This window comes from Enhydra lutris, unplaced genomic scaffold, assembly GCF_002288905.1.
Source record: "Enhydra lutris kenyoni isolate GAN:26980312 unplaced genomic scaffold, ASM228890v2 scaffoldscaffold71, whole genome shotgun sequence".
NCBI classification, from domain to species: domain Eukaryota; kingdom Metazoa; phylum Chordata; class Mammalia; order Carnivora; family Mustelidae; genus Enhydra; species Enhydra lutris.
The window spans coordinates 2,702,558-2,726,143 of record NW_019154155.1 but is presented as its reverse complement, the minus strand read 5'-3'; the positions used below and the strand labels follow the sequence as shown (position 1 = coordinate 2,726,143).

At 39.2% G+C, this 23,586-nt stretch overlaps 1 protein-coding gene across 1 annotated transcript in view; it reads right to left on the bottom strand.

The window, feature by feature from the left end:
• Positions 1–23,586, bottom strand: part of LOC111159900 (mitochondrial intermediate peptidase) — a 175,389-nt gene that overhangs the window by 34,772 nt on the left and 117,031 nt on the right. The gene's annotated exons all lie outside the window — the stretch shown is intronic.

The window sequence follows — 23,586 nt, the reverse complement described above, 5'->3', positions numbered from 1 at the left end:
TCTCTCCCTCTCTCTCTCTCTCTCTGACAAATAAATAAATAAAATCTTAAAAAAAAAAAAAAAAAAAGATAATTTTCTAACCCTGAAACAGACTTCTGTGACATATTTGTGTGTTTATAACACAAAACCCGATGACAACTGGGAGACATTTTCTATGCTAATGGTAGAATTATGGCCTATTTTCAGAAGACCCAATGTTAGAAGAAAAAAATCATTCTTTTTTTTTTTTTAAAGATTTTTTATTTATTTGACAGAGAGATCACAAGCAGGCAGAGAGGCAGGCAGAGAGAGGGGGAAGTAGGCTCCCCACCGAGCAGAGAACCTAACGTGGGGCTCGATCCCAGGACCCTGAGATCATGACCTGAGCTGAAGGCAAAGGCTTAACCCTCTGAGCCACCCAGGTGCCCCCCAAAAAAATCATTCTTAACAAACTGACCAAATCTCTTCAGGCAACTAATAGTAATGTCAGCCATATCATAATCGATGCACAAAATATTAATAAAGAATACACCTCTTTAGTATATAAATCTCAATTATCAGTTTTCTTTACATATGGATATTGAAAAAAAAAAAAACACTTCAAAAAAACAAAAGCCCTGGAAATACTGGATTGTGCCTGTGAGAGCTAATTTATTAGCAGAGCAAACGTGTAGCTGATTCAAATGTTTATGTTGTTAAAGTGCTTATTAGATGAAACATAGATAGGTGATATTAATCTAACTAAAGAAGATAATAAATCAAAAAATAACAAGCGTGGAACTGGAATCAAGAGATGCTGGCTTTTTTCTTCCTAATGGAATCTTCTTAACCCTGCTTTCCCCTTGTTTGGACCATCTCACAAGAAGGAGGAGGTTCCTCTCCATTCTAAAGGAACCCATGCTCAGGTAATGAGAACTGCCAGAGAACATGAGGGCTTCTGCAATCAGGAGGCCACCCAGGGGACCAAGAGGGACCCCTGTAAGAACAGGACAGAATCAAGCACAGCTCTGGTGCTAATACATCCACCAAAAGAAGCAGGATACTAAAACAAACAGAAAACAATTGACAAAACAGCCGAGGGAACCATACCTAACAATAATTACTCTAAATGTAAATGGACTAAATTCTCCAATTAAAAGACATGGAGTGGCTGGCTGGATTTTTTTTTTTTTAAGATTTTTTAAATTTATCTGACAGAGAGAGAGAGACACAGCGAGAGAGGGAACATAAGCAGGGGGAGTGGGAGAGAGAGAAGCAGGCCTCCCACCGAGCAAGGAGCCCGACTCAGGGCTCGATCCCAGAACCCTGGGATCATGACCTGAGCAGAAGGCAGACGCTTAATGACTGAGCCACCCAGGCACCCCTGGATTTTTTTTTTTTTTTAAAGACCCAACTATAAGTTGCTGCAAAAGACTCACCTCAGCTTTAAGGACACACAAAGGCTCAATGTGCAGGGATGGAAAAATATATTCCATGCAAATGGGAAGCAAAAGAGAACAAGGATAGCTATACTTACAACAGAAAAAATAACTTTAAGACAAAACAGTAACAGAGACAATTCATCAAGAAGATAGAACAGCTGTAAATATATGTGCTCCCAATGTAAGAGCACCTAAATATGTCAAGCAAATGCTAACAGATCTGAAGAGTAAAACAGACAATCAAACTCTAATAGCAGCAAACTTCAATACCTGACTTTCAACAATGGCTAGATCATCCAGACAGAAAGTCAACAGGGAAACATTAGAACCATTCTTTTGATCAAATGGTCCTAACAGACATATATGCAGATCATTCCATCCAACAACAGCAGACTACATACTCTTCTCAAGTACAAACAGAACATTCTCCAGCACAGGTCATGAAAAAGTCTTACCAAATTTAAGAAGACTGAAATCATACCAAGTACCTTCTCTGACTACAGTGGCATGAAACTAGATGTTAATAACAGGAGGAAAGCTTAAAAATGCACAAATATGTGGAAATTCAGCAACACACTTCTGAACAACTAATGGGTCAAAGAAGAAACCAAAAGGCAATATCAAAAAATATCTTGAAACAAACAAAAACAAAGGTGCAATATATCAAAATCTATGGGATGCTGCAAAAGCAGATTTAAGGTGCAAGATAGCAAAAATGTAAAAAAAAATTTTTTTTAATAAAAATTAAAAAAAAAATCAACCTAACTTTTAAAGAACTAGAAAAAAAGGAAACAAGCCCAAAGTTAGCAGAAGGAAGGAAATAACAAATATTGGAGTGGAAATAGATGAAATAGTGACTAAAAGACAACAGAAAATAACAATAAAATGAATAGTTTTTAAAGATATATTTATTTATTTATTTATTTATTTATTTATTTATTTATTAAGAGGGAGGCGCAGAGGAAGGAGAGTAAGAATTCTTAAGCAGACTCTCTGCTGAGCACAGAGTCTGATGTGGGGCTCAATCCCAGGACCCTAAGATGATAACTTAAGACAAAATCAAGAGTTGGCCACCCAACCAAATGAGCCACCCAGGCACCCCTGCAGCAGGTTTTTTTTTTGTTTTTTTTTTTTTTAAGAAACAAAATTGATGAACCATATCCAGATATACCAAGAGCAGAAGTGAGAGGATAAGATAATATTAATAATAAAAGAAAACATTACAACTGATACTACAGAAATATAAAGGATCATAGAGACTATAAATAATTATACAGCAACAAATTGGACAACCTAGAAAAAATGGATGCATTCCTAGAAATATACAATCTATCAAGACTGAATCAAGAAAAAATAGGAACCCTCATATTGTTTTTCAGAGTCCACAGGAGGGGCTGGGGGTGGGAGGTTGGGTGAGCCTGGTGGTGGGTATTATGGAGGGCATGTATTGCATGGAGCACTGGGTGTGGTGCATAAACACTGAATTTTGGAACACTGGAAAGAAATTTAAAAAAAAATAAAAATTTTTTAAAAACTAAAAAATAGGTGATAGAAACAAGTCAGAAACAAAGAATATTTTTCTTACAAAGAGTAAGAAGCAATGTGGCTCAAAATACTAAACTGAACCAGCTAAATGACTTGGAAATATGTGTTAACTCTCTAATCTTCAGTCATTCCACTGTAAATATAATAAAAACCATTTTATTATATTAAAAACCATTTCTATTACAAAAAAAAGAAAGAAAGAAAGAATAGGAAATCTGAACAAACTAATTACTAATAAGGTGATTGAATCAGGAATTAAAAACCTCCTAACAAACACAAGTCCAAGACCAGAAGGCTTCACAGGTGAATTCCACCAAATGTTAAATTAAAAAAAATAAAAAAATAAAAAAATAAAAACTATACCAATCTCTCCCAAAGTCTTTGAAAACAAAGCAAAGCAAAAAGCAGAGGAGGGAACATTTCCAAACTCATTTTGGGAGCCCAGCATTGTGATGATACAAAAACCAGACAAGGATAATATAAGAAAATTACAGGCCAATATCCTTGATGAATACAGATGTAAAAATCCTCAATAAAATAACAGCAAACTGAATTAAATAGTACATCAAAAGGATCATAAACCATAACCAAGTGGGATTTATTCCAGAGACGTAAGCATTGTTCAACACCCCCAAATCAATCATTGTGATACATCACATTAACAAAGAGTAGATAAAAATCATACCATCATTTCAATTGATGCAGGAAAAGCATCAGACAAAATTCCACATCCAATCATGATAAAAACTCTCAACAAACTGGGTACAGAGAAAATGTACCTCAACCCATTAAAGGCCACATATGACAAACCTCATGCCATGCCAAACCTCAGCTAATTTCATACTCAATGATTAAAACAGTGAAACTTCTTCCTCTCAGTTAAGGAAGTAGACAAAAATGTCCATTCTCGAAACTTTTATCACTGTAATTCTAGAAGTTATAGCCAGAGCAATTATGCAAGAAAATGAAATAGAAGGCATACAAATCAGAAAAGAAGTAAAACTGTTTCTACAGTGACACGATAGTACATTAAAGAAAACCCTAAAAATTCCACACAAAAAACTGTGTTAGGCTAATAAACAATTCAGTAAGTTGCAGGACATAAAATCAATGTATAAAAATCAGTTGTATTTGTATACCAACAATGAACTCTCAGAAAGAGAAATTAAGAAAACAATCTCATTCACAACTGTATCAAAAAGAATAAAATATTTGGGAATAAATTTAACCATTGAAATGAAAGATCTACACACTGAAAGCTACTGAAGAAGACACAAATGGGAAGGTATTTCATGTTCATGGATTAGAAGAATTAATATTGCTAAAATAACCATACTACCCAAAGCCATCTATAGATTCAATGCAGTCCCCTATCAAAATTCTAATGGCATTTTTCCACACAATTAGAAAAAAAATCATAAAATTTGTATGAAACCACAAAAGACCCCCAACAGCCAAAGCAATTTTGGGAAAGAAGAGCAAACAAAGCGGGAGACAACAGCCTTCCTAATTTCAAACTATATTACAAAGCTATAGTAACCAAAACAGTATGGCGTTGTAGGGAGGGAGGCAAGAAGGCAGAAGAGTAGGCATCCTCATTTTGTCTGGTCCTCTAAATTAGCTAGATAACTACCAATCATTCTGAACAACTATAAATACAATCTGAGATGCAAGCAAAGAATTGCTGGGATTCTACAAATAGAAAAAAGTGACCATTTTTTGCAAGGTAGGAGTTGCAGAGAAGTGTATTGGAGGGGATATATGGGAGGATAAATGGCAGGGAGAGGGAGCCTCCAAAAGTCAGCTACCAGGGGCGCCTGGGTGGCTCAGTGGGTTGGGCCTCTGCCTTCAGCTCGGTCATGATCTCAGGGTCCTGGGATCGAGCACCGCATCGGGCTCTCTGTTTGGCGGGGAGCCTGCTTCCCACCCCCACCCCACGCCTACTTGTGATTTCTCTCTCTGTCAAATAAATAAATAAAAATCTTTAAAAAAAAAAAAAAAAAAAAAGCTACCAGAAAGTGATATAGCCCCAGACTGCAAAATTGGAACTTTAAGGAATCTGGCCCAGTGAAAAACATCCCTGCGTGAATGGTGCTCAGGTGGCAAAGAGGGCAGAATCCTAGGTGGGACAATGTGGTCTCTGGATTCCCTTGGGTCACAGAAAATGGGGGTACCAGAGCCAGCAAAATGTCCAAGCACTGTGGCAGGGAATCTGGTATGGTCAGCAAGGTAGGAGTGGGCTCTCAGTTTGGTTTGCCATAAACCACAAACCGAGGCACAACTGGAAGACCACTCCCCGGGCAGGTGCCCTACAACTGGCAGGCCTGCTGCAATCCTCCTCCCTGGCCCGGGAGGATCAGTGTGGGTGTACACTGCGGGCATCTGCAGAGTTTGACACAAACAAAGTAGAAGATCGCTTTTCCCTGAGGGTTCACTGAAGAGAGAGGGCTGTGAACTTTCAGCTCCAGGGCTGGAGTTGGGGCTTGGTCATTTTTATTTTCATCCTCTGAAGCACTGGCACAGAAAGTTTTCAGGGAACAAAAGCCATACAGAAGAAAGTGAAGCAGCTTACTCTGAGCCCAGTCCCCTGGCAAAGGGCAATGCAATTCCACCAAGGCAAAGACACCTAAAAATCAGCACAGCAGGCCCCTCCCCCAGAAGACCAGCTGGAACATCAAGGGAATACCAAGTTTACCAAGCACACACAACTGCAAAACTCCAGCAATAGGGGAAAACAGTATATAGAATTTGAGGGTTTTTTTTTTCTCATGAATGTTTAACATTTCAGTTAAAAATTTTCTTTTCTTTTTTACTTTTTTTCCTTTTCAACTAGTTTCTTACTTTATCAACTCTTTGTAAGTCTTTTTTTAAACTTTCATTTTTACATTTTATAGATACACTCTTCATTTTTGGCTTCCTTTCACTGTTTTCAATTTTATTTTTGTATATATTTAAGTTTTGCTTTCTTTATAATTTTGGGATTTAATGTTTTCTAACAAACAGACCAAAATATACCTAGGACCATGTGTATCCTGTTTTGTCCACTGGGGAGATTATATTCTCTCTTTTTTCCCTTTTCTTTTTTTTCCTTTTCTTTTCATTTTGGTTTTTGATGTCTTCAAATTTGTCTAGCGTGTATTTCACTTGAGCTTTGATTGATTTTTTTTAAATTTTTTAAATGTTTTTTAAAGATTATTTTTAAAATATTTTATTTATTTATTTGACAGAGATTACAAGTAGGCAGAGAAGCAGACAGAGAGAGAGGAGGAAGCAGGCTCCCTGCTGAGCAGGGAGCCCAGTGTGGGGCTTGATCCCAGAACCCTGGGATCATGACCTGAGCTGAAGGCAGAGGCTTTAACCCGCTGAGCCACCCAGGCGCCCCTTGGTTGATGTTTTTTATTCTGTTCTCTTGTTCATTCATTCTTCTCTGGGCAAAATGACTATAAGGTGGAATTCATGACAAAGGAAAGAATGAGAGGTAATATTCTCTGTCACAGATCTAATCAATATGGATATAAGTAAAATATCAGAGCTGGAATGGAGGATAATGATTATAAAGTTATTATCTGGGCTTTAAAAAAGCATAAAATATACTAGAGAATCTCTTAGTGCAAAAATAAACCTAATAAAGCTGAAATTAAAATTCTTTAACTGAGATGCAGTCTAAATTGGATGCTCTAACAGCTAGGATAAATAAGGCAGAAGAGAGAGTCACTGACTCAGAAGACATGATGATGGAAAGTAAGGAAGCTGAGAAAGAGAAAAACAACTAATGGACCATGAGGGGAGGCTTCAAGAAATCAGCTATACTATAAAGTGAAACAATATTAAAATTATTGGGGTCCCAAAGGAAGAAGAGAGAGAGGGACAGAAGGTATATGCAAGCAAACTATAGCTGAGAACTTCCCTCAGTAGGAGAAAAAAACAGGCATTCAAGTCCAAGAGGTAGAGAGAACACCCCCCAAACTCAATAAAAATAGATCAACACCCTGACATACTGGTGAAGCTTGCAAGTTTCAGAGATACAGAGAAAATCCTGAAAACAGCTTGAGGGAAGAGCACCTTAACCTATGATGGTAGAAACATTAAACTGGCAAAAGATCTATATACAGAGACCTGGCAGGCCAGAAAGGGCTAGAATGATACATTCAGAGCACTAAAAGAGAAAAACATGCAGCCAAGAATATTTTATCCAGGAAGGCTGTCATTCAGATTGGAAGGAGAGATAAAGAGCATCCAGGACAAAGAGAAACTAAAAGAATCTGTAATCACTAAAGCAGCCCCGCAAAAATTTTAAAGGGGATCCTGTAAGTGAAGAGAGAGCCCAAAAGTAACAAAGACCAGAAAGAAAACAGAGACAATCTACAGAAACACGGAATTTACAGGTAATACAATGGCGCTAAATTCATATCTGTCAATAGTTCCTCTGAACGTAAATGGGCTAAATGCTCCAATCAAAAGACAAAAGGTATCAGATTGGATAAAGAAAAGCAAGACCCATCCATATGCTGTCTACAAGAGACCCAATTTAGACCTAAAGAGACTTCCAGATTGAAAATGAGGTCATGGAGAACCATTTATCATGCCAATGGACATCAAAAGAAAGCTGGGATAGGAATCTTCATATCAGAAAAATTAGTTTTTAAATGAAAGACTGTAGTAAGGGATGAAGAGGCACACTCTATCATACTTAAAGGGTTTATCCAACAAGAAGATCTAACAATTATACATACTTATGCTCCTAACTTGTGAGCAGCCAGTTATATCAAGCAATTAATAGCCAAATTAAAGAAATACATTGATAATAATACAATAATATTAGGCGACTTCAACACCCCACTCACATCAATGGACAGGTCATCTAAGCAGAAGATGAACAAGGAAGCAAGAGTTCTGAATGACACACTGGACCAGATGGACTTCGCAGATGTATATGGAACCTTCCATCCTAAAGCAACAGAATACACATTCTTCTCAAGTGCACATGGAACTTTCTACAGAATAGATCACATCCTGGGTCACAAATCACTCTTCATCCAGTATCAAAAGATTGGGATTATTCCCTGCATATTTTCAGACCACAGTGCTTTGAAATTTGAACTCAATTACAAGAGGAAGTTTGGAAGGAACTCAAACACTTGGGAGGTTAAAGAGCATCCAACTAAAGAATAAATGGATCAACCAGGAAATTAAAAAGAATTTTAAAAACTTATGGAAACAAATGAAAATGAAAACACAACTGTTTAAAACCTTTGGGATACACCAAAGGTGATCCTAAGAGCAATACAAGACTTTTTCAAAAAATGAGAGAAGTCTCAAATACACAAGCTAACATTACACCTAAAGGAGCTAGAAAAAGAACAGAAAATAAAGTCTACACCAAACAGGAGAAGAGAAATAAAAAAGATTAGAGCAGAAGTCAATGAAATAGAAACCAGAAGAACTGTAGAAGAGATCAATGGAACTAGAAGCCAGTTCTTTGAAAGATTTAATAAGATCAATAAACCCCTAGCCAGACTTATCAAAAAGAAAAGAGAAAGGACCCAAATTAATAACATCATGAATGAAAGAGGAGAGATAACAACCAACACCAAGGAAATAAAATTTTAAGAACACATTATAAGCAAGTATGCCAAAAAATTAGGCAATCTGGAAGAAAAGGACACACTCCTGGAAACATGTATACTACCAAAACTGAAACAGGAAGGAAGAGAAAACCTGTGAACAGACCCATAACAAGCAAGGAAATTGAAGCAGTAATCAAAAATCTCCCAAAGGAGATTCCCAAACAGAAGTCCAGGGCCTGATGGCTTCCCATCTGAATTCTACCAAACATTTAAAGAACTAATACCTATTCTTCTTAAGCTGTTTCAAAAACAAAACAAAACAAAACAAAAAAAAAAAAAAAAAACAGGAAAGGAAGGAAAACTTTCAAACTCATTCTATGAGACCAGCATTACCTTGATCCCAAAACCAGACAAAGACCCCCCAAAAAAGGAGGTTTACAGACCAATATCGCTGATGAACATGGATGCCAAAATACTCACCAAGATACTAGCCAATAGGATCCAACAGTACATTAAAAGGATTATTCACCACGACCAAGTGGGATTTATTCCTGGGCTGCAAGGTTGGTTCAACATTCTCAAATCAGTCAATGCGAAAGGAAACCAACTATATGATCCACTCAATTGGTGCAGAAAAAGCATCCGACAAAATACAGCATCCTTTCTTAATTAAAACTCTCCACAGTATAGGGATAGAGGGAACATACCTCAATATCATAAAAGCCATCTACAAAAAGAATATTATTCTCAATGCGGAAAAACAGAGTTTTTCCTTCTGTCAGTCAGTTTTTCCTTTAATGTCAGGAACACAACAGGGATGCCCACTCTTACCATGCTGTTCAACATGGTATTAGAGGCCCTAGCCTCAGCAATCAGATAACAAAAATAAATAAAAGTCATTCGTATTGGCAAAGAAGTCAACCTCTCACTCTTCACAGATGATATGATACTTTATATGGAAAACCCATAATTCCACCCCAAAACTGCTAGAAGTCATACAGGAATTCAGCAAAGTGGCAGGATATAAAATTAATGCACAGAAATAAGTTGCATTTCTATACACTAACAATGAGACAGAAGAAAGAGAAAATAAGAAACTGATCCCATTTACAACTGCACCAAAAACCGTAAGATACCTGGGAATAAACCTAATGAAAGAAGTAAAGGATCTGTACTCTAAAAGCTAGAGAACACTTTTGAAAGAAATTGAGGAAGACACAAAGAAATGGGAAAACATTCCATGCTCATGGATTAGAAGAATAAATACTGTTAAAATGTCTAGGCTACCGAGAGCAATCTACACATTCAATGCAATCCCTATCAAAATACCATCACCATTCTTCACACAGCTGGAATAAATAATCCTGAAATTTGTATGGAATCAGAAAAGACTTTGAATAGCCAGAGGAATGTTTAAAAGGAAAACCAAAGCTGGACATAATCGGGCTGTGTGAGCCGCCACTAGACTCTTCCTTCACTCCTCCAAGGGACCGGCTTATTTATAGGTTCATAACCACCTCCAACCTAGCCCGGAGCAGGCAGACAACATTCCTAGCCTGTAAGATAAAGGTGCAACACAAAAGGGGGAAGGACAAACGGAACAATTCAATGTCAAATATGGGCTTGTCGACTTCTTGCATTAAACAGGCAAGGAGAACCCTGGAATCTCTTCCTTAGGACGCTTAGCTGTTAGATTTCATGTCCTATCACTTTTTCTTCCTCACTCTGCTTTTTGGCTCATCAGACAACACCGTCTTTGTCCTTGCTTTTCTGTCTGCCTCAGACTCTTTCCCCAGACAGGAATGGCTCAATTCCCTCACTTTCTTCAGTTTCTGCTCAAATGATCCTTTCCTGACCCCTGCCTTTTCTGAGGTTAAAAGAGGAACACCATCTCACTCAGTGCTCACTGGGGGTGCAGTCAGGAGGCTGAGAATGAAGGCCATGCCTTAGTTTTACTGCTGCCCTCCTGCCCCTGGTAGCTGAGCCCTCGTGGCAGGAAGGGCCTGCTTGTCCCCTGAGTCCCTGCTCATCAGAGCTCCCATCACGGAGGGCTTTGCTTGAGCTTCCGCAATCATCTCTGGTGCTTGGCCAGGGCCTGCTTCCCCTGCCTGTGACCTCAGCCTCACCCCAATCCCTCTGGGGCTGCAGATCTCCCTGAGGTTGGACCCAAATGCTCGGCTGCAGCCACTTTGCACCCCCGCCTCCCCTCCGTGACCACACCTGACCCTGTCCATGTTCGCGTCATCAGTCAGCACCTGGGACTACTATAGTGGAGTGGCTAAGGGGAAAATGATTCATGGAGGTGAAAGATAAAAACAAACAAACAGGGGCACCTGGGTGGCTCAGTGGGTTAAAGCCTCTGCCTTCGGCTCAGGTCATGATCCCAGGGTCCTGGGATCGAGCCCCGCATTGGGCTCTCTGCTGAGCGGGGAGCCTGCTTCCCCCCCATCTCTGCCTGCCTCTCTGCCTACTTGTGATCTCTGTCTGTCAAATAAATAAAAAAATTTAAAAAATAAATAAAAAAACAAACAAACAAAACACTCATTTAATGTTTCCAAAATACAATCCCAGTTACAAATGAGTTTTTAATGTGCTTTTCAAGTCTTCGAAGAGAAAGCTAGAGAGGCTGTGTTTCCTTCCCTGACCCCCTCCAGCCCCTGGAACCTGCACTAGCAGCAAGGACCTGCCTACACTCCTCACAGCTGCCCACCTTCCTGTCCTCCTCGCCTGGCACATGACATACAACCGCTAAGCACAGAGGCTCAAAAACCATCCATCTTTTCAAAATTTGCTGAACGCTTCCAGCATGTCAGGTACTGGGGGGAGCACTGGTGGACACTGCCCCCACTGCCTACTGCAGAGACAGACATGAAATAGAGTGTCACATGACAAGTGCCATGTGATTCCGGGCTTGGCACTGACCAGCTATACGAACATCGTCTGATGCTGGGACCTCCCCACATCCTCATCTTGAGCTTGTGACCATGATCACACCCACCTCTGAGGATCGCTTCGTGGGTTAAATGAGAGAAACTAAGCAAAAAGTGTTGGCCTTCATGGATGGCTCAGTTTGTCAGCTACGAATACAGTCCTGTGCAAGTGGGGAGAATATCATGTACCTCTTTGTATCTTGGGCCCAGCACTGTGTCTTCAAAAAAAATATTCACAAAAAGATGATAAAAAGAGTAGGAAAACTAAAATCAAACCACTTTAATTTAGATACAACTAACATCAGTAAGCCAAATTCTCTTTCTTTCTTAATTAACTAGTTTCAATAATCACTAAAATCTTAATAATGTCAAGAAATAGGCAAAAAAAAAGTTAATTTACTAACCACACACACACACACGCACTTCTGAATTTCTGTGATAAGTGATAAGACTGTCACTAAAAAAAAAAAAAGATTATCACTTTTATTAATTCCTCATAGGATTGAACAAATGGCTATAGTTAACACCAAAGAATTTACAATTCTTAGGCAGACAATGCTCCAAAAGTCCTATTATTTCATCCCTGAAATTTGTGAAATCTGGTATCTCCACAGTAAAACTGTCATCTCACCGGCTCTCACTTATTAACCTAATAACTCCAAGTAATATTTCCTCAGCTTCCTGGATCTGAGTGACTGCTGCTTTCCAAACCTATTTTCTAATTCTCATGGTGAAAGATCCGTCCAGATCATATGAAAGTACACCTTATGAACTTTCCTTTATGTTGCCTACGATACACACAGCTAGACAGGCGCATGAGGAAATGTGTCTCCCTGAGGGTTACACTCTTGGCAAGATGCAAGTGAGTGGGTAAACCTGAGGAACACCTTGACCTCCAGGTACCCATGCTGACCACCTCCCCAACCCCATGCAATCCCGCAAAGGCACTCCAGAAGTTTATGAAGTGATGGCACATTCTGAAGGACCACTCAGGGCCTGTGACAGTATGTCTTCTGTAGGTCATGTTACTACCTGTATTTTGTACAGAATAACCAGCAGAAATAAAATATGTGACTGATCCGCTGAAATTATGAGGGTTGCCTGCTTTCTATCAACATGTCATCAATCCTCTCTGATGATCCTGTCTGAAGAACTTCCAAAATTCCCGATGAACAGCTTTTAGCAATTTCTTACCAAAAAAAAAGAAACCGCCAGCGTTATGGTTGAAACATACGGAAAACATGGGTAATGACAAACAGTACATATTACTGCCGCTCAAAAACAGCGTCAGATAAAAAGAATTGACTAACCATGAGTAAATATTTGCAGTTCCTATAAAAAAAGCAGCACCTAAGTATTATTGTAACTTTGTATAAAAATAGTATCAACCAATAGTATCAATCAATGTCTTATAATGTTATAATAATAAGAGCTACATAATGACCCTCCCCTGCTTACATCTCTTTTAAGTTTGAAAGTTCAAGGTGTAACCTTCAAAAGGATCAGCTGTAAGTGATGGCTTGTCTAGGGCTGAAATGAACTGACAGCCTTCTAGTTCCTTCTAAATCTACAGGTTACTAAGTTAAACCTTACTCCACACAACGGTAGCCAGAACACACGCCTGAGGCCAGCTGGTCAGTTCGGTGTCCTCCCTTACCAGAAGGAGAAGAAACCAGCCAGTGTCACCTTCACAGCCTTTCCCTGCTCCAAGGCTAAATGATGTCGGCATTCACTCTTCTCTTAAAAATTCAGGTAAAATCCACACGCCATAAAATCCATCCTTTTAAACACAATCCAGTGATCTTTAGTATATTCAAAGCTGTGCAACCATCACCACTCATTCCAGAATATTTTCATCATCCCCAAGAGAAATCCCTTGCCCATTAGCAGCCACTCTACATTCCCTCCTCCCTCCCAGCCCCTGATGACTACCAATCTACTTTCCGTACCTACAGATTTGCCTATTCTGGACATTCTACATACATGGAATCAGACAATAGACAGTCTTTCATGTGTGGCTTCCTTCACGTAGCATAACATTTTTAAGAGTTATTCATGTTGTAGCACGGCAGTGTTTAATTCCTTTTGTGGTCAAATAATATTTCGTTGTAGCGATATTCAACTCTTGTTTATCCCTTCATCCAATGGCAACAGAAGGACATTCAGATTGTTTCCACGTTGGGGCTATTATGAATAATGGTGCTATTATCACTTGCGCACCAATTTTGGGTGGACATGTGTTATCAGTTCTATTGCATATATAGCTAAAAGTGGAATTGCTCAGTCACATGGTAAATGTTTAACTCTTTGGGGAACTACCAAACTGTTTTCCAAAGCGTCACACCATTTCATATTCCCACTGAAAGTGTACAGGGTTCTGATTTCTCCATGTCTTTGCTAATATTTATCATTGCCTATCTCTTCTCTGATTTCCATCCCAGTAGGAGTAAAGAAGTGTATCTAATTATGGTTTTGATCTGCATTTCCCTAAAGACAAATGATATTGAGCATTTTTATCTCGTGTCTTTTTGTCGATGCCACTCTGACAGGTGTGAGGTAGTATCTCACTTGTGGTTCTGATTTGCATTTCGCTGACAATTACGGATACCAAGCTGCGTTTCAGGTACCTGGTGGCCATTTGCATTTCTTCTTTGAAAAAAAGGTCTAGATACTCCACCTGTCTTTGAATAAGATTGTTTTTCTCTTGAGTTATAGAAGTTCTTTATATCTATATCCGTCTAGGCTGACGCCTCGCTCATGTAGTCACAGAGATCCAAGCTGGGGTACGCAGTTCCAGGGCTCTGGCAGGGAAGGGAAAAGAGCAGGAGAGACTCAGGGGGCTGGTGTCAGCAAACATGAATTCTTGCAGGGCAAATGCTGGTGCAATTGGCAGGGGGTCTGCACTGTGCCATTTCTTAGGTGGCAGAAGGTGCTGGGTTTGTCTGCAGAGAAAGTCAACTGTTACCCACAGTCACTCTGACTGCATGGTTGAGATTGATAGCCCCCATTTTTCTTCCTTGTTCCTAGCCATCTCTGTACGTCTCAGTTTTGCCAGTCTAGTTTTGGGGTGAAACTGAAGTGTGACCTTTGCATGGTGCCCTGAAAGGCTGAGGAAGCTGGCCGCTCACGGTGCTCTTCCTTTTCAGGCAAGGTGGATTCTTTCCGGTGGGAAGTTCCCTCATGGTGCTGAGCAATGGCAGCTCAGGGGATGAGATGATGCAGGCAAAATTCAGCTGTCTTCCTTCTCTGCTTACGTGGTTGTTGTTCTCAGGTCTTTTTATTCTACTGCGTTGCCAGAGTTTCTTAAGTGGACTCCAGGGCTCTCCCAGATCTATTTCTCTGTGTAGGTAGCTACCTAATTATTGAGCTTTGGAAGGGAATGGAGACTGGGGTCTCCTGTGTGGACATTTTGGTGATGTCATTCTTAGAATTCCACAATCTTGATTACTATAGATTTTGTAGTAAGTTTTGAAATTGGGAAGTATGAGCCTCTGCCCTTTTTTTTTCTTTTTTAAGATTATTTTGGCTATTCTGGGTCCCCTGTGTTTCAATATCAATTTTATGATTAGCTTGTCAATTTTGGCAAAAACAAAACAGCTGAGATTTCATGACTGTATTGACTCTGTAGGTCAATTTGGGAAGTACTGCCATCTTAACAAGCCTTCCAGTCTATGAACATGAGACATCTTTTCATTTCCTTAGGGTTCTTTAATTTCTTTCAATAATGTTTTATGGTTTTCAGTACACAAGTGTTCGACTTTTTCATTAAGCTTATTCCTAAGTACTTTATTCTGTTTGATGCTATTACAAATGGAACTATTCTAATTTAATTTTTGGACTGTTTATTGCTAGAGCATAGAAATACAATTGAGCTTTGTTATTAGTCTTACATTCTGCAACCTTGTTGAACCCATTTATTAACTTTGTTTTTCATGGATTCCCTAGGACTTTCTAAACACAAGATCATTTCATTTGCAATAGAAATAATTTTACTTTCTCCTTTCCAATCTGAATGCCTCTTACCCCTTTTTCTTGCCTAATTGCTCTGGCTAGTATGGTATTTAGTATGGTATTTAATAAAAGCAGAAATAGCAGACAATATTGTTCTATTCCTATCTTAGGAGAAAGCTTTTAATCTTTCAGCACTGAATATGGTATTAACTGCGGGTTTTTCCTAGATGCTCTTTATCAGGTTGAGGATCAGCACTGACTTATGATTCCTTATCCCCAGTTACATTCAATCGATCCTTAGGTCCTGAAAATTTTACCTCAGTATATTTCTTCTATTTCTTCCCTTATGCCCATGCCTACCATCAATGCCCAGATTTATTACATCCTTATCATCTTCTGACTAGATTGTAAGGCCTTCAAAGCAGGAGCTATGGGCATGTGTGTGTGTGTATGTGTGTGTGTGTGTGTGTGTGTGTGTATATATATATATGTATATATATATATATACATACATATATACATATACTAAAAGAATCACATTCATTAAACAAGATCAAGACACTGTGGAAAAGAAAGAAGCACCAGCAGCTATGGGAAATAAAAACATAATTGTGAAAAGCAAAAAACAACACTAAAACTAACTAAGACAATAGTGAAGACAGGAGGAAGAAAAAAAAAATCTAAGTGATGTCCCAGAGTAGAGCATAGAGCCAAAGCCGAATAGAAATCCCAGAAGGAAGGAAGGAAGGAAGGGAAGGAGGGAGGGAGGGAGGGAGGGAGAAAGTGGCTTGAGGGGCTTCAGGTCTACAGCAGTGTGGATCTGACACTTCAACCAACTGTCCCTAATGAAACAACTAAAATACTGGGTAAAACATACTAAAAAAAAAAAATCTGTGAATGTGTTCCTGACATAGGAGACAATAAAATATTATCAAAATGATCAAGTGGAACATTTTTACAAATAAAAATGGATTTTTTAAGCATCTTGTAAAAATCCACTCTATTTTTATATTTCTTTGCATTTATTACTGGGATAGACCCTTTCTTCCCTGCCTTCAATATTTTTACCCTCCAATCCGTCTCCACATTAAAATCTTCCCTTTCCGCTGCAGCGTATACCTGCTTGTGTCACTACTCTGCTTACAAACTTTAAACCTCCAGGGTCTCCCCATTCCCTCCAGAATCATGTATAAGCCTCTGTGCAGACACAAAGGACTCTTGACTGTTTAATCCTATTTTCATTTCCAACACCCAGACAATAACCCCTCTTTCCATACCAAGCTTCCTATTGTCAGGCAACCCTAGACAAGCATATTCCCTAACCACCCTTTATCATACCTCCCTTGTCCCTCTTCCCCCCACCCCACTCCACACCGCCTTAGACTGGGGTAAAACCTGACTTAGAGGTGACTAAGCATAGAGGCACCTGGGTGGCTCAGTTGGTTTGGATTTAAAACTTGGCAATAGTCATTCAACATATTCATAAGTTGCAAACATAGTTCTCCTGGACCCTTTAGCCAGGTTCCCCAGTGACAAAATCCCAGATAAACAGAACACATGGTGGAGTCCAGGAAACCAGCACTGGCACCACCCTGGTAAGTCCGTGTTCTGAATTACTTCTTTGTCCTATACTTGCTCGTTTTGATTACCTCTGAAGTTGATGGTCTTTTATTTTTCAGGGTGGGTCCTGGGATTGAGGCCAGTGTGTTGTCAGGCTCCCCACTCAGTGGGGAGTCTGCTTCTTCCTCTGCCCCTCCCCTCCCCTCCCCTGCGCCACGCACGCCCTTTCTCTCAAATAAATAAATAAAATCTTTAAAAAAAAAAAAAAAAGAGGTGACTAAGCACAGATAAAATGTGATTTCTGATGCCATGAGACACAATTAAACACCTCCTTGCCTGAAGAGACCTCTCACAGCACCACACTACCTCATTTTTCATGCTGACTTCTATACATCTATATCCATCTTTCCCAAAAGACAAGGTCTGTCAAATGAATTAATCCTAAGGAGAAATGGTGGCATTGGGATTAAATAGAAGTTGTAGGGCACCTGGGTGGCTCAGTGGGTTAAGCCTCTGCCTTCAGTTCAGGTCATGATCTCAGGGTCCTGGGATCGAGTCCCACATCAGGCTGTCTGCTTGGCGGGGAGCCTGCTTCCCCTCTCTCTCTGCCTGTCTCTCTGCCTACTTGTGATCTCTCTCTGTCTCTCTGTCAAATAAATAAAAATCTTTAAAAAATAAAAAAAAAATAATAAAATAAAAAGTTAAGGGACGCCTGGGTGGCTCAGTTGGTTAAGCAGCTGCCTTCGGCTCAGGTCATGATCCCAGCATCCTGGGATCGAGTCCCACATCGGGCTCCTTGCTCATCAGGGAGCCTGCTTCTCCCTCTGCCTCTGCCTGCCATTCTGTCTGCCTGTGCTTGCTCTCTCTCCCTCTCTCTCTCTGACAAATAAATAAATAAAAAATCTTAAAAAAAATAAAAATAAAAATAAAAATAAAATAAATAAAAAATAAAAAGTTAAAAAAATATATCGCTATCTGAAAAAGGTTTTATGGTTGACTTGAAAAGAAGGGTAGAATAAGCAAAAAAAAAAAAAAGAGGGTCACAATAAATTAACATGGTGTTTTTCAAACTGTGGAGCCATTATTTATTAGTGGTTTGTGAAATCAATATAATAGGTTGTGACCAGCATTTAATAAATGAAAATGCAGAATAGAAAATAATGGAACACAATGCACATAGTTAGAGTAACTTTTAGTCAGTGGTACTTTTGTTTCAGTTTCATATATTAACACATACACCTAAACATACAGACATATATTTGTGTAACAGATCATAATATAATGCATTTCTTACTGTGGGTTTTGTCAAATGCTTGAAAGTCAATGGGTTAATTGTTCAAGGACACAGATAAGAAAACCAGAACTACCCTAGGTAGAGAGAGAAGCCAAGGATATGACAACAGATGAAAAAGCTTAAGATGGGTGATCTCATAGCGTATACTGGATTTTTACCTGCAGGGAAGTAGATTATGTCTAGATAAACCACCTCTGTGGCTCTCTACATTGAGTACTTTGAGATATTTGTGTTTTTCTAACATTATATATAATCAGAATGCAGGCTCTGGAATGATGTGCCAGTCTCAACCGATTCTGCTTTCGGTCCTGTGTTGATGATATTTGTGAAATCTTGCTATCATTGACACAGAACAAAAGAAGTCGTAGGCTACAGGTCAAAATTATGAACCACTTTCAGCTAACCACTCTGAGATGTCCCACTCTGAAAAATAAAAGACCATCAACTTCAGAGGTGATTGACGTAGACAGAATTTAGAACACGAAGTTAACAGGTGGTGCCAATGCTTGTTTCTTGGACTCCACAATGTGTTCTGGTTGTGTGGGACACCGTCACTGGGGAACCTGGCTGACGGGTCCAGGAGAACTGTATTTGCAACTTATGAAAACGTTGAATGAGTATTACCAAGTTTTAATCCAAAATAAGAGGTTGTTAAAAATAATTGGGATTAAAGTGCTCTGTGGATTCTTAGGATCAATGCCAGTGGGCTAATTTGAGATTACTCCACCACTATGACTATGCTCATTACTCATGATGGAGACAAACCAGCTTACGGCTGAATTCTCTTTATTTCAAATGAGCCAGCTTAGCCGCATCTAGGATTACTCCACTTTTTTTCAACACTGTGCTTTTCTAAACTACACTGTGGCCATATATTATTCTCCAAAATCTTTTTATATATTTCTTTATTCACTTGAATTTAATTTCAATATAGGACTGGCTGAACATTTTAGAGGATACACTAAGTTTTAAAAGGGAAAACGGGTTTCAAAGAGTGGCTATGAAATAAATGTAAACTATCACTTGATTTATAGACCTCCACTGCTTTCATTTAAAGGACTTAGCACCAGGAAAGGGTTGTTTAGACTGTACTTTGGCTTAAGTGGAAAAAAGTTATTGCTGAAATTGTATAAATCATCTCAAATATTGTTTGATTTTGGCTTTTAAGAGTCTGAGTTTTCCTAAGTATTCAGAGAAAGTTTGGTTCACTTTTCACTCTCCATAAATCAGCAAGTATTTCAAAGCTTCCCTGAGACACAGAAAAATATACACATGTGAAAAGAATGATTGTACCATCCCTAAGTTAAGGATCTGAAAATAATGCATGTTAAAGAAAGCAACTAACTGGGTGCTTGGTTTGTAATTATTAAATATGTAAAGATGTGTAAAAGACACCAAGATGAGTTATTCTCATACATTAATGACCACATATGGTCACGGAAGGCAGTTAGAAGGGCGCAGATCCACCATCATGGTGCTCAGGCCACTCAGTAGCTGCGTATTACTACAGGGACCTCCGGCCATCTTTCAGGAACAGAGATCATCCTCAAAAGTCACTGACAAAAGAATGTGGCACACATGAGAGACCCCTATTTTAATAGACTTAACCCCTAAGTCTATTTTAATGTATTAATTTACTTTTCCCACTATTACCCATCCACATGCAAGTGATGAGATTTTCTTCCCCATATGCCATTTTTTATCATTGAAATTCCTCCTTTTGAGTAAACAAACCAACAAAGGGAATATAGTGAATGGTATTGTAATAATGTTGCCTGGTGATTGATGGGAGCTACACTTGTGGTGAGCAGAGAATAATGTATAAACTTGTTCAATCACTGTGTTATACACCTGAAACTAATGTAACACTCTGTGTCAACTACACTCAAAAACAATTCCCCCTTTCAGTAAGTGTTTATTATACAGACAATAATAATGCTTAACATTTGTTTTGCGTTTACTATGTGCCAGGCATTGGGCTAAGTGCTTTTGACAAATATTATTTCTTTCAATCTACAATAAGCATACTAAGTTCGATATTGCCATCTTATGGATGAAGATCTGATGCTCAAGACTCAGTCTAGGCCATTTGATTCTGGAGCTCTGTACCCCTATCTTATCCCTTCACTCTCTACCACACAGAGCCAACCTCACTCTCCACAGAGAAGCCATCTTGGCTCCGGTTGTCATTCCTCCACACAGAACTTTGGCTTTTATATCCTATTTCCCCATAGAACTTTCTTACTTTTCTCTTTGTAATCTGAATATGTGACCCTTTTCCCTGCAACGTTCTTTCCTCTCCAACACACACTCTAGCCCTCTTTCAAATCATAGGTCAAACGCAAAACATTTCAACCTAGGCCACTGCAACTTCTTACTAGACATGTCTCCAAAGGCAAGAGAAACAAAAGCAAACAGCAACTATTGGGACTTCATCAAAATAAAAGGCTTCTGCACAGCAAAGAAAACAGTCAATAAAACTAAAAGCAACCTATGGAGTGGGAGAAGATATTTGCAAATGACATATCAGATTATGGCTAGTATGCAAAATCTAAAAAGAACTTATCAAACTCAACACCCCCAAAACAAATAATCCAATCAAGAAATGGGCAGAAGGGGGAGGAGTCAAGATGGTGGAGAAGTAGCAGGCTGAGACTACTTCAGGTAGCGGGAGATCAGCTAGATAGCTTATCTAAAGATTGCAAACACCTACAAATCCAACGGGAGATCGAAGAGAAGAAGAACAGCAACTCTAGAAACAGAAAATCAACCACTTTCTGAAAGGTAGGACTGGCGGAGAAGTGAATCCAAAGCGACGGGAAGATAGGCCACGGGGGGAGGGGCCGGCTCCCCGCAAGCTGCGGAGCAACGGAGCAAAAATCAGGACTTTTAAAAGTCTGTTCCGCTGAGGGACATCGCTCCAGAGGCTTAACCGGGGTGAAGCCCACGCGGGGTCAGCGTGGCCTCAGGTCCCGCAGGGTCACAGAAGGATCGGGTGTGTCTGAGTGTCGCAGAGCTTACAGGTATTAGAACACGGAAGCCAGCTACAGAAACAGAGCCGAGGAGTGAGCTGTCAGCTTGGGGTTACCTTGAACCGGTCGCAGGCTCGGTCAGCTCGGAGCGCGGCCGGAGGCCAGGGAGATGGGAGTAATTGGGCGCTGTTCTCTGAGGTCGCACTGAGGAGTGGGGCCCCAGGCTCTCGGCTCCTCCAGGCCGGAGACTGGGAGGCCGCCATCTTCATTCCCGTCCTCCGGAACTCTACGGAAAGCGCTCAGGGAACAAAAGCTCCCGAAAGCAAACCTGAGCGGATTACTCAGCCCAGCCCCTGGTAAGGGCGGTGCAATTCCGCCTGGGGCAAAGACGCTTGAGAATCACTACAACAGTCCCCACCCCAAGAAGAGCAACAAGAAATCCAGCCAGGACCAAGTTCACCTACAAAGGAGTGCAGTTTCAATACCAAGGAGAGCAGCGGAATTCCAGAGGAGGAGAAGGCAAAGCACGGAACTCATGGCTTTCTCCCCATGATTCTTTAGCTTTGCAGTTAATTTAATTTTTTTTTTCTTTTTCAATTTTTTTTCTCTTCTTCTGCCAAATGTTTTTTAACTTTTACCCTTTATTAACGTTTTTTAACTAGTTTATCTAATATATATATATTCTTTTCTTTTTTATATTTTTTCTATATTCGTTTTCTTTTTTTAATTTTTTTTTCTTCTTTCTGAACCTCTTTTTATCCTCTTTCTCCCCCCTCACGATTTGGGATCTCTTCTGATTTGGCTAAAGCATATTTTCCTGGGGTTGTTGCCACCCTTTTAGTATTTTACTTGCTCATTCATATACTCTTATCTGACAAGGCGGAAAAATTCACCACAAAAAAAAAGAACAAGAGGCAGTACCAAAGGCTAGGAACCTAATCAATACAGACATTGGTAATATGTCAGATATAGAGTTCAGAATGACGATTCTCAAGGTTCTAGCCGGGCTCGAAAAAGGCATGGAAGATATTAGAGAAACCCTCTTGGGAGAGATAAAAGCCCTTTCTGGAGAAATAAAAGAACTAAAATCTAACCAAGTTGAAATCAAAAAAGCTATTAATGAGGTGCAATCAAAAATGGAGGCTCTCACTGCTAGGATAAATGAGGCAGAAGAAAGAATTAGCGATATAGAAGACCAAATGACAGAGTATTTATCTAAAGGATACAAACACAGTGATTCGAAGGGATACATACACCCCAATGTTTATAGTAACAATGTCCTCAATAGCCAAATTATGGAAAGAGCCCAGATGTCCATCAAGTGATGAACAGATAAAGAAGATGTGGCATATACATACAATGGAATATTACTCAGCCATCAAAAACAAAAAATCTTGCCATTTACAGTGACATGAATGGAACTATAGGGTATTACACTAAGCGAAATAAGTCAACCAGAGAAAGAAAATTAACATAGGATTTCACTCATATGTGGAATTTAAGAAACAAAACAGAGAAGCACAGAGGAAGGGAGAGAAAAATAAAACAATCAATCAGGGAAGGAGACAAAGCATGAGAGACTCTTAACCGTTGGAAACAAACAGGGTTTGCTGGTTGGGGGGGATGGAGTAACTGGGTGATAGGCATTAAGGAAGGCACTTGATGTAATAAGCACTGGGTGTTATATGCAACTGATGAATCACTACATTCTACCCCTGAAACTAATAATACACTATATGTTAACTATATCGAACTTAAGGAATTTAAATTTTTTTCATTAATCATAAATCATAAATCAAACACGTATGCTCAACTTCCCTACTATATTTAGCATTATTTTTAAAGTTTAAGCTACTGAACTAGTCAAGGACATGTGGACCACAAAGATTGGAAAGGGGCAGCAGAATATTATTTATATGTGTTGTGAGATATGTAATATGTATATCTCTCTATATATAAGTATTTATATGTATAAACATATCTGGAAAGGCCCTAAAGTTTGGTGACTAAGTATCGGAAATATTAAGTTGTTCATCCAGAGCATCAAGAGTGTCAACCACAAAAGCAACAAACTAAAATAAGTAACTTTCTATATACCAATGGTAACTAGCTAGAAAAATGCAGGAGGAGGAAATAATATATAATATCCGCTCACAAAAGCAAAAGAAAAATATCTTAAAATAGGAATACATTTTATAAGACATATGAGAGACTTCTGGTAAGAATGTTATAAATATATGACAGTGTGACAGGGATAGATAGGTAAATGAAATAGTGGAACAAAGGCATGTCTATTAAAAAATAACCAACAATCAACAATAAACCTTCCACAAATGATTATCCAGTCTGGGAAGAACCCCCAAAAGG